This window comes from Podarcis erhardii, assembly GCF_964252035.2.
Source record: "Podarcis erhardii genome assembly, chromosome: 9".
Taxonomy (NCBI): domain Eukaryota; kingdom Metazoa; phylum Chordata; class Lepidosauria; order Squamata; family Lacertidae; genus Podarcis; species Podarcis erhardii.
Window position 1 is genome coordinate 57,879,376 of NC_138512.1, and position 13,545 is coordinate 57,892,920.

At 44.6% G+C, this 13,545-nt stretch overlaps 1 protein-coding gene across 2 annotated transcripts in view; it reads right to left on the reverse strand.

Moving 5' to 3' along the window:
• The window catches only part of TET2 (tet methylcytosine dioxygenase 2), a 74,244-nt gene that overhangs the window by 31,504 nt on the left and 29,195 nt on the right, over positions 1–13,545 (reverse strand). The gene's annotated exons all lie outside the window — the stretch shown is intronic.

Consider the following 13,545-nt stretch of genomic DNA (forward strand, 5'->3'; position numbering starts at 1 on the left):
TGCTTTGGATACTTCCAGTTTATAGTTCACAATCAACAGGCATTTCTAGGAACACCACTTTTTAAACATACCATTTACTTAACCTGGGGTAAAGGTAAAGGTAAAGGGACCCCTGACCATTAGGTCCAGTTGTGACCGACTCTGGGGTTGCGCGCTCATCTTGCTCTATAGGCCGAGGGAGCCGGCGTTTGTCCGCAGACAGCTTCCGGGTCATGTGGCCAGCATGACTAAGCTGCTTCTGGCGAACCAGAGCAGCGCATGGAAACGCTGTTTACCTTCCCGCTGGAGTGGTCCCTATTTATCTACTTGCACTTTGACGTGCTTTCGAACTGCTAGGTTGGCAGGAGCAGGGACCGAGCAACGGGAGCACACCCCGTCGCAGGGATTCGAACCGCCAACCTTCTGATAAGCAAGTCCTAGGCTCTGTGGTTTAACCCACAGCGCCACCCGCATCCCTCTAACCTAGGGTAGGGTTAGGCAAATAAGTCTATCTTGGTTTCTCATTTTTCCAATCCTGTTTTCAGTGCATCCCATTTCCACATACATCTACAATTCTTTTTCTAAAGTCTACATGAATATTTGAATGCACTTTCATGCAATCTCTTCCAATAGACACATTTTTGTATGCAGTGTTGCCTAGTATATGCATTTGTGCAGGCAAGTTACCCATAAAAGAACGTATTTTAGCATGCACTTTACGCTAACATACACATTTTTTAGTGCATTCTTTGGCTGGGAAAAAAACCCTGTATTGCAAAATTCAGAGAAATGTGAATATGTCTCCTAATATCAAAAGCAAACAAATGGCTGCTTCACCCCTACTCTGGAGTACTTGTATGAAAATCAATGAAATGCTACCATAGATTGTGGTGGTAGCTATGGCCTAAGAATGTACTAGTGTGGGATTTCATGAGTCTGATGAAGCCGAGGAAATATGTCAAGATTAAGAAATCTTGGTCAAGTTCCACAGGTGTATGTTCAGTTTGAAATCTTTTCAGGCTGCAGCCCTGAAAGAAATGTAGCAGCAGCTGCTACAAAATAAATAAATAAATGGATGACTCCCAAGCTGCATTTGGTAGCGAAGAGCCTTTGGAAAAATGAACAGCTGTGGATGGAAAAACATGAGATAGCCACAGAGACCAATTATTAATTAAATCTAAAAAGCCACTCCTTTAAATTGAAATGCATTGCTTTCAAAAGCATGTAGGGATTTGAAGCTGGGTTTCCTAAGGCCCAACTCATTACACAGCAGTGTTCACAAGTAATCTTTTTTTCCCTTCTTTTTTTTTTAGGTGGGGAGGAAGAGAAAAGAAACACCATTCGTGCACATTATAAAGCAGACTTACAAAGTGAATGGTATTTTTTTTAAAAAAAAGGTTACTAAAACACCTTGTAGTGCCTCCTGTGACCTTCCACCAACTGGCCCCTGCACCCCAATATTTTCCATTATTTCCTTCTTAATGTCTGATTCCCCTATCAAAGGGAATGTTCATGCTCCCATTTTGTGTGTTGGTCCAACTGGCAATTCCCCTATGAGGCAGCTCCCTATGAAGAAACACTGGGGCCTTCCTTAGTTTGGGAAATGGTGAATAATGGAGAACATGATAGAGGTGTATGTTATGTATCTCATAATACTATACCTGAGTGTCATCCTGTGGAAGGTTCAGAAAAGGCAAAATATTTTTCCACAGTGTATAGTAAAACGATGGAATTTGTTCCCACAGGATGTAGTGATGGGCACCAGCTTGGATGGGTTTAAAAGAAGATTAGACCATTTCATGAAGGATAAAGCTATCAGCAGCAACTAGCTACAATAGCTATGCTTTGTCTCTACCGTTGGAGGAAGTATGTCTCTGAATATACCGTATTTTTCGCTCTATAGGACGCACCCAACCATAGGACACACCTTGTTTTAGAGGGGGAGAACAAGAAAAAAAAAATCTCCCCCTTTCTGCTCAGCGCCCCTTCAGCAAAGCGGCAGGAGAAATGGAGCCCCTTCCATTTCTCCTCCCGCTTGGCTGAAGGGGCGCTGCACAGCTCTCCCTCTCTGCTGAAGCAGGGAGAGTCTCCAGAGTGCAGTGGGACCTCCCGCTGCGCTCCGGAGGCTTCCTATCCCTGAAGCCTTCAGCAAAAGGAACCCGGCGGCTATCCCTGAAGCCTTCAGAGCGCAGCGCAGGTACCCGCTGTGCTCCACAGGCTTCGGGTTCCTTTTGCTGAAGCTGGGAGAGCAAGACTCTCCTGGCTTCAGCGAAAGGAACCTGAAGCCTCCGGAACGCAGCTATCCCTGAAGCCTGGAGAGTGAGAGGGGTCGGTGTGCAGAGGGAGCACTCCCTCTGTGCTTTGGAGGCTTTGCGTTGCTATCGCTGAAGCCAAGGAGCCTGCATTCGCTCCATAGGACACACACACATTTCCCCTTAATTTTTGGAGGGGAAAATGTGCGTCCTATAGAGCAAAAAATACGGTAAGCGGCTGGGAATCACAAGTGGAGAGAACTGTTACACCCATATCCTGGTTGTGGACTTTTCGTTGGCATTTGGTTGGCCACTGTGGGAACAGGATGCTGGTACTTTGGACTGATCCAGCAGGGCTCTTAATATTTTGTTACAGAAGCATCTAAGAACCCTTCCCCTGCCACATTACAAAATGCTCAGAGATTCATTGCTTTGTGTTGTTCAACTCAATTATTAAGTTCTCCCAATTTACTTTAAACTGCCCACTGCATGAAGATGTATGTACCTTCAAAACAGCGGTGTTCTTATGATAAGAAACACCCACAGAGGCTATCTCCACTTCTAAATTAATGCTTTAATGTGCAGTAATTCAACCATGCCGCAGGCATCGGAAGCTGCTGGACTGAGCAGGTATTTGGACAAAACATTAAATGAGACTGATCACATCCAGGCTGCATTAGGTAAGTGCAAAGTAGAAGTAAACACATCATAATGATAAAGGGCTTCAGTTATAATCAATCTATTGGAATTACGGGCAAAAAGAGAGAGATGTATCTATCCCTGGAATATGACCAACTCTTTTCTTCTAGAGGTGTTAAGCAGAGGTTGCTGTGAGCAGTGGTACAGACATGCTGAGCAGGTTTGTATCATAAGTATGGCACTCTGATTTTAACTCTGGCCCTAGTTTTTAACGTTCTACATTATGCTGCAGATGAACTCAGCAATAAAACAATCACTGGTGGAGACTCATGACTGAGCCTACCTGGTGATAGTGAAGGCAGCATAGAAGGCACACTGTGCTGCCTCCATTGTCTGGTCCAGAGGAGGTGGTAGAACCAACAGTAGCTCACTGTGACTTGTTTGCAAAGCACTCCCTCTGAAGGTGCAGGTACATAGCTTACAGGTACTTGTGGATACTTTGCTGTCTCTTGCGTGCCTTCCATCAGCTTTGGTTGGTGGCCCAGCTGCATCCCTATCTGGACAGCGGTAGCCTAACTAGTGTTCTCTATTCTCTGGTAACCTCTAGGTTAGATTACCACAACCTATTATACATAGGACTGCCTCTGAAGATGGTTTGGAAACTTCAGCTTGTGCAGAATTTGGTGGCCAAGTTGCTCACCAGGGCAAGACGGTTTGAGCACATTACACCAATTCTGGCCTGACTGCACTGGCTGCCATTAGTTTCTGGGCCCAATGCAAAGTGCTATGTTTGGACCTATAAAGCCTTAAGTAGCTCAGGACTGCAATACCTCAAGGACTATCTCTCGCCATATGAACCAACCAGGATGCTGCAATAATAATCCGAGGCTCTTCTTCGTGGGCCTCTTCTATGAGAGGTCTGGGGGGTGTCCATATGAGAATGGGCCTTTTCTGTGTTGGCTCCCCATTTGTGAAATGCTCTCCCCAGGGAGGCTTGCCTAGTGCCTTCATTACATGTATTTAGGCACCAGGTGAAATTTTTTCTCATTAGCTAGGCCTTTGGGTGATTAACATTCTATGGCTTTTAAGGGGGGGAGGGGAGTTATTGGTTTGTGCTTATGTTATTGTATATTTTGTGCTGTAATTTTGTATTTTTCTGTTGTGAACCACCCTGAGATCATCGGATGAAAGGCATCATACAAATTATTATTAATAATGATACTAAAACTTGCCATGAAACCCAGACCAACACATGACAAGCACACGGTCTGCTTACCACATGTCAGTGGACGACAGAAAATTGTACAACTGTGAAGAGGTTATACTGTGGTCATAAACAAGTATGCTGCTGTAGGTTTTTTTTAAGCAGACAAAGAGTATCATTTAGCTGTAGAAGAAAAGGAAATTTATCAAGAAAAGAGATGGCACTTTCCAAAATAATAATGCCCATTCAAGAGCTCATAACCCACCTACTCTCAGCAGCCAAAAACATCTTAGCCAAACACTGGAGAGACCTTTCAGGAGTAAGCATGGACCAATGGTATCAAATAGTATGGAAAACAGCCTTATTAGAAAAACTAACCAATAAACTGTAACTGACACGGGGACAAATAAAAGAAGACGCCTTCACCCCGGTATGGCTCCCCTTTATCACATACACAGCCCAACAAGACAACGACAAGAATCCACTAACAGCATATGAATCAATCTGGCTAACTTGATAAAAAAAAACCCCACTCACACATGAAAACAAAGTTCACCACAGCTAATCACAAACAAACAACCATACCCTAGGCCAGCGGTTCTCAACTTGTGGGTTCCCAGATGTTGTTGGACTACAACTCCCATCACCCATGAGCTCTGGCTTTGCTAGCTAGGGGTGATGGGAGTTGTAGTTCAACAACATCTGGGGACCCACAGGTTGAGAAAGGCTGCCCTAGGCCAACCCCAACCTGTTTCGCCACCAAAGGAGTACAAGAGAATAGTAAAGAGAACCCGCACAAGCGACGCCGACACAAAACCCCACACATACATTAAGTAGAACAGAAGCACTGCCACCCCACCCTACCCCCACTCACCACAGCCCCCTCCACCTCTTTCCCCCCTTTTCTTCCTAATGTAACACTAATGTCTCAACAAATGAAACTGATCTGTAGAAAATGTAACTTGAAAAAAGCACATACTTTTGTAAACCAAGAAATCTTTAATGAAAAATGTTAAAAAAAGAAAAAGAAGATGGCACTTATCAATATTCTGATGAAATAAATAAATAAAATAAAATAAAATAAGGACATATTTCAGATACAACAACAACTGCTGTACTTTAGGCTGCAAACACACTAATCAATTTATAACACAAAAATACAGTCGTTTCCCCCCCCCAATCTGGAATAATTCACGCTCTTTCACAGCCTGCTGCTTTCAATCTAGTTTCCAGCGCCTGCTACCAAGAAGGGTAGGTGCAGTTGCAAGATATGCATTTGACAACCCTCCCCTTGATTAGGCCATACATGTTTTCTCCTCTCTGATCATGCCCAGACGTACACGAAGAAGGAAGAGAAGATTGTGATGCTAGTAGCTGAGACCACCTACATCGATTTTCAAATGGACACACTGAAGTAATCAATCTACAACACATTTTAATTTCTGTAATGAAACCAGTCTCTTAAGCACATTTCAGGGGCAAAAAAATATGCAATAGATCTATTTTGTGTGCGGACTACATAGAAAGTCTCCATTGTACACAACCTTACTATTAGTATTAGAGTTGACTGCATAACATTGCACCTGTTGGCTTATCGGGTACCAAATGGGTTACCTACTGAGATGAAGTCACCTGGAGCTGGACCAAAATGCCCTTGTAGCAAGAGACCACTATGGGGTAAAAATCTGCTATTTTGGAAGAAGTGCGCAAACTCTGGCTGAATCTGCAGTGTGCACAGAAAGGTTTGGGCATAATTATTTATGTTTGGATAGATGAATTTTCACATAACAAGCAGGCAGATAGCAGGACCTGTGTGTATCATGAATGGGTACTTTATGGGGAGTCGGATTTTTGTTGCATGAATGGATCCTACTTTTGTGCAACCTGTAAATGATGTGATGGGTCTGTTCACACAACCAGCTAAATGTGACCATGTCAGGGGCAAGGCAAACCTCTCTCCTCAACACATTCATTGTACCTAGATTGAACATATGAACTGGGCTATTGCTGTCAACACTGGAGGGGGGATATTCAGGATTTTATATATATTCACATACACACACACACACACACACACATACATACACACACGCACACATATACACCACTGTACCACAAAAAAGATATCAAAAGTGGCTTACGACAATTAGAACATAAAACCAATCAGTAAAGACATAAAAAGGTGAAAAACAAGTTAAAAACAAAAATCAGAATGAGGGCAATCGGTTTTGGATGGGATCACCCTAGGAAGCAGTCCATAACAAACAAACAAACCCACAGTCACAGCAGTGAGAATAGTGACTGAAAGCACCCAAAAGCACCATTTCCCCACCCTTTGAACACGGTAATGGATGAACAATTAGTGCAGCTCTAATTTACAGATAGCTTTTTCCAAAAATGAGGGGGGGGTGTGACTTTCAGTATTTTTATTATGCCTCCAGGCTGACCTAGTGAACCTAATATTTTTCAGTTGCTCAACAGTTTCATAAAAGCAGGCAGGTGGTACCCCTTACAAGAGGGCTGATGTGAAACTAAAGCACTGCCCGTAATGAAGACAGAAACGAGAAAGTGTGCACTCAGAGACCAGGAAAAAGAACAAAGATGCAGATTGTTTCATTGGTCTCTTCTAATTTTAATTAGGGTCTTCTTGGTGGGGAAGATTGAGATTATTCCAAGGAAGTCCCTGGTTCTTTACACATTCTCATTCGCTCCCCACAGAATGAATAATCACCCTCCTGCTTTTTTGCTCCGTGCTCTTTTTTTTGACAGAAGACACCCACAAAAAATCTAAATTTTGCATTGTTTTGCAATTAACATGCTGAGTAAATGCAGCCGCATCCCCAAAGGATTTTGAGTGATGCAAAATGTCCTTTCACTGTGAGATACAAAAGCTGAAGCTTGTTAATGTTAAAGAAACCTGTGCTCTTTGAAGTCTGGAAACACTGAATCTGTTTTCAGTGAGGGACTATTCTTCCCAAGGCTCTCTTGTTAAAGGAACAAAAGGAGAGAAAAGCGCTTCCCCCTTTCTCAATGCGCTTCGGAGAATCTATTAGCTTTTGTGCAGAAGCATCAGCGACTGGAAGAAATTGCCTGCCATTTTGATTGGGCTGCATTAAGATACATTAATCGGTTGCCCACCGTCTCAAACCTCCCCTGTTTTGCTCCCGTTTCCAATCATCCTCTCACTCCCATAACTCAGCTGTCAGAGATGCTTCCAGCACTTCTGCTGTTGTTGCATCTCGCAGGCAGACCTCCATCCCTAGAAGAAAATAAATCCTTGTACATAATACACCAGAGATGTGAACCGGATATGGAAGACATTAAAATGGAGGGTATTGTTGTCCAGGCTGCTGCTGAACTCAAATTTTAAGAAGAAAAACGATTGCCCTGAGTCAGCTTTATGGCTTTCGTGAAAGGAAATAGTTTACACTTCCTCTGGTTTGTTTGTTTGCTTGTTCTTTCACCACTCAGGAAAGGGAGTGGGGAATCGCAGAATCAACGCATTGTAGAGTTGGAAGGGCCCTTGAGGGACATTTAGTCCAACCCCCTGCATTGCAGGAATCTAAACTAGATAATATATGACAGATGGCCATCCAATCTCTGCTTATAAACCTCCAAGGAAGTAGAGTCTACCACCTCTCTTGGGAGTCTTCCAATGTCAAGCAGCTCTCACTGGGTGGACTGCGTGGACCCCACCCGTTTACCTCTCAAAGCTTTCACTCTCTCTTGAAATCCCTCTTCAAAGTCCCTTTCAACTTTCCCTTATGGTACCTGATGACTATCAGTCTCGTGAAGGAGTTAAAAGAAAGAAACTCTCATGTTTGGGGAAATGAAACATTTATTTCACCCGCCTGTAAGTTTTCGCCAGCCAACCCTTATGATGAAGACCTATGAATCAGGAAACTTTAAAAAGCAGCTAACTCTGAATAGTCTACTATCAGCTCTGATAGGTGATAATGGTACCATTTCTAGCCCTTGTGCAATAGACTTTCTTCACAGAGTGACTGTTACATTGGACAAATAGCCCTACCCCAACCCCTTAACTGCAAGGCCTGCTACTGCGGCTTCTTAGAAAACTTTATCCTCCCTTCTCCTGTTCTCCTGCTGTCGCTGTGGAAATTCCAGCTGCCTTCCTGCTTGAGCCCTGGCTACCATCATTGCTCCAGGTGCGGGAGAAGATGGGATTTTTTTCCTCTCCCAAAGGGCAGATATATTAGACAGAAGCAGGGCACATTTTTGCAAAGTGAAACCGAGAAGACTTTCCCCCACCATTACTGCAGCAAGTCCAGCTGCTTGTTGAAGGGGGGGGGGAAATGAGGTGAAATTGACAAATGGTTTCTCTCCAGGAATCCATAGAACAGAATAGCTGTGTGAAAGGCTGCCTACACCTGGGGAAATGGTACAGATGTTAAATTTCACTAAAAAGTTAGATTATCTGAGGATGTGGGTGAAGGAAGCTGAACATGGAAAATCTGCAAGGTGTATGACATCAGGCAAGCACCCCTTAAAGGTGAGCGAATAGAGAGCGGCTATTCAGTGTCAATATGCAGATAAATCCCAGATCTATTTCTCCAGGTCACCTGAGACAGGTGAGAGCATGCAGGCCCCCAGAGCAGTGTCTGGATGCAGTGATGGACTGGTTGTTAGGTAATATTGAAACCAAGTGACAACAAGATGTAAGTCCTTTGGGATGGTGTTCCCAGGTCTGAGAATTAGGTAATTTTCAGTCAGTACCTTTTAGCACCACATATTCCCCCTGCCTGGCAATCTGTTAATTAGTGCCAACACTTAGCCCACTTCTTAAAGAAGTTATTGTAATCATGGAGCATGGCCTAAATAAAAAAGTGCTTTATCACAAATTAGAAAGTGCTCTAGAAGAAATTGAAAACACACACACACACACACACACACACACACGTACATTCTGGAGGCCCGTTCACAACATGAAAGGAACGCAACCCGCAGCTGTGCGTCTGCGCACACGCGGATTGCAACTCGTCGCTTCTGTGCATGCATGTGACGTCATTTTGCACGTGTGCACATGTGCAAGCAGCAAAACCCGGAAGTAACCCTTTCTGGTACTTCCAGGTCGCCACGGGACGTAACCTGAAAGAACGTAACATGAAGCAGACATAACATGAGGTATGACGGTATATATATCAATTGACTGGAGGAAAATAGATGAAAGCAATGGCATATTCAGGTGAAGTGTCCCTTCCCAGACTGCATGGCCATACCATAACTGCTTATATGGACAGGAGACAGGGGGATATACAAACTGAAAAGAGCACTCTATCCCCAAAGAGCGAAGAGTCAGTTGCAATTCCACACACAGCAACAGCACCATAGGAATTGTTAGCAGTGCTAGGAGCTGCCAGTCTGGAAGCTATTGTGTGCCCAAGTACTTGAGAGAAGGCAACATGACAGAAGTGCATGCAGTTATTCAGGACACAGAAAAAGTGCACAGAAAAAAGTTATTCTCCTTCATAACTCTAGAACTCGTGGAGATGCAATGAAGTACAGTGGTACCTCGGGTTACAGACGCTTCAGGTTACAGACTCCGCTAACCCAGAAATAGTACCTTGGGTTAAGAACTTTGCTTCAGGATGAGAACAGAAATCATGCTCTGGCCGTGCAGCGGCAGCAAGAGGCCCCATTAGCTAAAGTGGTGCTTCAGGTTAAGAACAGTTTCAGGTTAAGAACGGACCTCCGGAATGAATTAAGTACTTAACCTGAGGTACCACTGTAGAATGTTGAGGGATTCAGGAAAGACAAAAACACCTCAGGACATAGTTAAAATTATGACGCAGCGATGGGCACCAATTTGGATTAGAAGTAGATTAGACAAATTCATGGAGGTAAAGCCTATGAAACATGAATGCTGTGCTCTGGCTCCATGCCTGAGGCAGTATGCTTCTGAATGCCAGGTGTGGGCATCGCAAGAGGGACATGTGCTGCTGTGCCCACGTCCTCCTCTGGGGCTTCCACAGGTTGGCCACTGTGAGAACAGGATGCTGGACTAGATGTGCCACTGGCCTGATCCAGCAGGCTCTTCTTACGTTCTTATAAACTTGACAGTAATCCCTACTGAATCCAATGGGATTAATTTAAGAGAAAATATCCCTAGGAGTGTTACTTAGGACCACCTACAAGTGGATACATTACTGTGAAAGATAAGGCATACATGTACTACAATTTGCATGTGCAAGTGAAATGTGTTCTTGAAAATGTTTGTGTATACATGCTGTGCATTTATGTGCCCACTATTGTCAGAGAAAGTTGTTTCTGAACTTTTTTTTTTTTTAATGCAGAAATCACCAGATAATAATTGCTGGTTTAAAAACAGCCTGTAAGTATTTATCTTAAAGGTAAAGGGACCCCTGACCATTAGGTCCACTCATGGCCGACTCTGGGGTTGTGGAGTTCATCTCACTTTATTGGCCGAGGGAGCCGGTGTACAGCTTCCAGGTCATTCTGGCGAACCAGAGCAGCGCACAGAAATGCCATTTACCTTCCCGCCGAAGCGGTACCTATTTATCTACTTGCACTTTGATGTGCTTTCGAACTGCTAGGTTGGCAGGAGCAGGGACTGAGCAACGGGAGCTCACCCCGTTGCAGGGAATTGAACCGCTGACCTTCTGATCAGCAAGTCCTAGGCTCTGTGGTTTAACCCACAGCGCCACCCGCATCCCTATTTATCTTACTCAGCACCAAATCCTGTGTTCTTGATCGCAGAGTAAATGAACCAGGCAGTTGAAAATGGAGGGGGAATTCAGCCATAATACTGTGGGGGTGGGAGTAAAGAAACAGTGTTTTGTTTGACTCATGTCTGTGTGATCATCTTCCTCCTCTGAGCTAACTTTCAACCAACTGCATGACAAAGTGAGAATGTGGTTTTGCATTTCCTGTGGTTTGCTTTCTGAGCAAGATCTAAATCAAGAGGCAGTGAATGCTGTGGTTGTTAATGCTCTAAAAAGCATGTGGATACAGCAAGGAGGCTGGAAAATAAATATCATAAGGATGGCTTGCCCATCACTTCTTGTGTCACCTGCCCCTATCACCGCCACTCAGTACGAATGGCTGCTTTCTCCCTCTGTCCGCTCACAGTGTGTGCTCACCCGACAGTCAAATATGGGAGAGCTCTGTGGCTACCTCAGTTCTGGCACTTTCATTTTTTTCTCACTGTTGCAGACAGAAATGGGAAGGGCGGGGAGGCAGACCACAGAGGCAGCAGCTGTAGCACATTGCTGTGTTTCTCCCAGACAGAGAATTCTCCAAAGCGTGCTTTGGCTAAACTTAGGTGGAATCTAGACACATATGGAAGTGAGAGCTGGACCATAAAGAAGGCTGATCACCGAAGAATTGATGCTTTTCAATTATGGTGCTGGAGGAGACTCTTGAGAGTCCCATGGACTGCAAGAAGATCAAACCTATCCATTCTGAAGGAAATCAGCCCTGAGTGCTCACTGGAAGGACAGATCCTGAAGCTGAGACTCCAATATTTTGGCCACCTCATGAGAAGAGAAGACTCCCTGGAAAAGACCCTGATGTTGGGAAAGATGGAGGGCACAAGGAGAAGGGGACGACGGAGGACGAGATGGTTGGACAGTGTTCTCGAAGCTACGAACATGAGTCTGACCAAACTGCGGGAGGCAGTGGAAGACAGGAGTGCCTGGCATGCTCTGGTCCATGGGGTCACGAAGAGTCGGAAACGACTAAACAACAACAACAACAGACACATATAAAAACCGCTCTGAAAATAAATTGAATTTTCCATAAGGCTCATCACCGCCATCTAGTGTCACATTGCATACTGCACTTAAAACACACTTAAAACATTTTATTTACACACTTAAAACATTTTAGACTTGGTGTTCTCTGCATACAGAAACCAACAGAGGTGCCATCCTATCCTCAACCGTCTGGATCTGCCCTGCCTCTGGTCAGCTTAGCATGGGTCCTTTTCTCTGCTTTTCGTTATTAAAAAAAAAAGTGGACTAGCACAGCTTCACCTGAACAAGCAGAATCTGAATGTGGTGTCATTTCTAAAAGGTTATCTAGGAGACAAACCTGGGATTATCAAGGGAGGGGTTTCTGTCAATCCCACCCTCACAGGCACATTTGGTGGGGATGCGGGAAACGGCTGTCTTGGGAGCTGCTCCCAGATTCTGGAACTCTCTCCCTGAAGCTAGACTGGCTGCTTCTTTGTTGTCCTGGTGAAGACGTTCTTGTTCTGACAGGCTTAGGGGAACCAACTACTTTCAATGAAAGGACTGGTGCCATGCTGTTTTTATTGTAATTACAGTGGACCCTTGGGTTACATTACCTTCAGGTAACATAACTTTCGGGTTGTGAATGCGGCAAACCCAGAATGTATTCTTCTGGGTTTCACTGCACGCATAAGCGAAAATGCTCTGCACACCTTGCGCATGCGCAGAAACGCTCTATCGCACTGCACACGTGCGCAGAAGCGGCACCTCTACTTGCGGATTTTTGGGGGTACATACGGAACTCTGAAATGAATTACATTCATATCCAGAAGGTCCACTGTATTTGTATATTTTAAACAAGATTTTATATATGTATATAGTTTTCATTATATCAGTGTTTAATGGTTTTTAATTGATTGTTTCTTCTATGTTTTCAGCCATTCTTGTTTTTATACGTAAGCTACTTTGAGGTCCACAGGGAAAAAAGCAGAGTATAAATAAATGTATCATCATCATCAAATTTATCTAATAGAATAATTACAACTCCCCACTTCTGCCACCAGGCCTCTGTAAAGCAGTTGAGCTACTGCTGCATTCACAGCCCGGCAACTTGTGAAGGAGGACTTTCACACAGACTTTTAAAAATATAAAATCTCAAAGTAATGTGGAGATGTGGAAAACTGAACTTATGTTTGGAAAAATGAAAAATCAAGGAAAACTGAAATCAACAGATTCGCCCAACCCTACTCATAAAGGTAAAGGGCCCCCTGACCATTAGGTCCAGTCGTGGCTGACTCTGGGGTTGCGGCGCTCATCTCGCTTTATTGGCCGAGGGAGCCGGCATACAGCTTCCGGGTCATGTGGCCAGCATGACAAAGCCGCTTCTGGCGAACCAGAGCAGCGCACAGAAACGCCCTTTACCTTCCTGCCGGAGCGGTACCTGCCGTATTTTTCGCCCTATAGGACACACCTAGTTTTCAGGGGGGAAATCAAGGGGGGAAGATATGATTCCCGCCCCCCCCCGCAGCTCTGGGAGCAGTGGAAAGGCTGCACACAGCCTGTGCGCTACTCCAAGACCTTCTTCCTGCTTTTGCGGGAGGTGGCGGAATTCCCCCACCTCCAGCAAAAGCTCACAGGAGCCGCGCGTGACTCCTGCAGGCTTTTCGACCAGGAGGGAGAAGGGACTCAAATGGCCAGTCAGTCCCTTCTCCCTCCTTGGGGAAAAGCCCCCAAGAGCAGTGCGCTCTTTAAAGGCTGTGCG